We start from the raw sequence: 1,803 nt of genomic DNA, 5'->3' as shown, positions 1-1,803 counted from the left end.
GACGTTTGTGAGAGGCTGACCAAGAATCCGAAGCAGAGAGACCGGCTGAAAGGCGAACCCGCAGAGAAGCACAGAGAAGAGAGCCCCGACTGAGGCAGAAAGCCTGGCAGGGGAGAAGAGAGAAAGCAACAGACTTTTTTTTTTTTTTTTTTTCCTGGAGGGAACCATGGAACTTCTGGTTGGGATTCTAAGGGAAGCTGCATGTGTGACTAGGCAGCGGTTTAAGTCTATTCTTTCCTCTGCAGCTCACCCTGTCTCACTCCACTTTATGGTAAAAAGGGCAGGAAAGGATCCCCCAAAAAAACTTTTAAAAATTATCTGCTGGATGCATTCCTTACAAGGGCAAGTGGGTGGGGGTGGTCTGCGTCTCCCAGTCTACAGACTGGAGAAGGGAGGGGAAGTTTTAAGGCACACTACAGGCCTGGGGGGGGGGGGGCATTGTTGGGGGGGGTTTTAGCCTTGAACTCTGGACCTCCCAAGAATTCCCCTGCTGGGGAGAGATTGAGCCATGTTCCCCTTGCAGTGGCCCAGTCTTTTAGCTCCTTTTCTTATTACTTTTTAAAAAATTAAAAATGTTGCTTGGCCTCTGGCTGGTGCGGCTCAGTTGGTTGGGTATCATCCCCTGCACTGAAGGATTGCTGGTTTAATTCCCAGTCAGGGCACATGCCCGGGGTTTCGGGCTCAATCACCCGTGTGGGGTATGTGGGAGGCAGCCGATCAGTGTTTCACTCTCCCATCAATGTTTCTCTCTCTCCCCTCCCACCTTCCCTTCCTCTCTCTCTAAAAATCAATAAAAATATATTTTTAAAATGTTGCTTGGGGCATGTGTGTTTGTGTTTGCCTGGGGAAGGAGGGAGGCAAGTGGGGAAATAAGGAAGGAGGAAGTAGAGGCCACTACCCCAGGCTTCTGGGCAGCAAAATCAAATCTGCTGCCCAGAAAAGAAAGTGCTCCTTCAAGTCCTCCCCCTGCATTCAGGCTCTGTGGGCTGGAGGCGGCTGACTCCACTCACCTGGGCTGAGAGGCGTGGACCCTGCTGGTAGGGAGGTGCCCTGAGCCTCCGTTTCCTTACCTGTGAAATGGAAAGGGGCAAGGCTGGGAGCCTGGCCTTATCAGTGTGGGACAGGGAGAACTTCCCCTCCCCTCTCTGCCTATTGTTCTCCTCCAGTTAGAATCCCTGTTTCCAGAACTGTGAGGCTAGTGGGGGGCACCCCACTCAGACTTCTCATCAAACAGTCTTTGAAATTGTACCACAGACTCTTGCACCCACTCAGCTCCTCACAACCCAGATGAATAAACGGGCTGCTGAGAGTCAATTCTGCAGCCCCTTAGTGTGCTGGGTGCATCCCGAGGCTCAGAGGCCTTCCTCCACTCCTCTCCCTGCCTGGAAGAGAGAGAGACCCCCCAAACAACAAAAAAACAGTGTTTGATGAGGACCCCAAGCTTGGACAGGGGTCAGGCTCCAGCCCTGCCACTTACCAGCTCTTAGTAACCTTAGAGAACTTCCTAACTGCTCTGAGAGTTGCCTCCTCCCCTCCCGTTGCAGAGGGACTTTCTTTCAAAGGAAACCCCCATTGGCCTAGCCTAGAGACTTTCAGGCTCCTCCTTTGATGTGGTGTGGTGGACTTCAGCATCCCAGAAAAGAGATGAGCACTCCCAGGGTACTGGGGGTGGGGGGGAGGAGGGCGGGTGTCCGGGAGCGGGGAGGGGCACAGGCATGGACAGGCTAACTCCTACTGCCCTTAGTACGCAAGGTTGAACCAGCTGGGCTGGAGGCTCTAAGCCCCTCCAAAGGGCCTCTTAGT

The 1,803-nt window shown here is 53.3% G+C and overlaps 1 protein-coding gene across 1 annotated transcript in view; it reads right to left on the bottom strand.

The window, feature by feature from the left end:
* Positions 1-1,075, bottom strand: part of TSKU (tsukushi, small leucine rich proteoglycan) — a 16,350-nt gene extending 15,275 nt beyond the window's left edge. Inside the window, exon 1 of the mRNA XM_006763835.1 lies at positions 1,011-1,075. The gene's annotated coding sequence lies outside the window, so the exon portion shown is untranslated. The remainder of the gene's footprint in view (positions 1-1,010) is intronic.
* Between the last annotated feature and the right edge of the window lie 728 nt (positions 1,076-1,803).

The sequence above is a fragment of the Myotis davidii genome, unplaced genomic scaffold, assembly GCF_000327345.1.
Source record: "Myotis davidii unplaced genomic scaffold, ASM32734v1 scaffold139, whole genome shotgun sequence".
Classification (NCBI taxonomy): domain Eukaryota; kingdom Metazoa; phylum Chordata; class Mammalia; order Chiroptera; family Vespertilionidae; genus Myotis; species Myotis davidii.
This window is presented reverse-complemented; position numbering and strand designations above follow the sequence as displayed.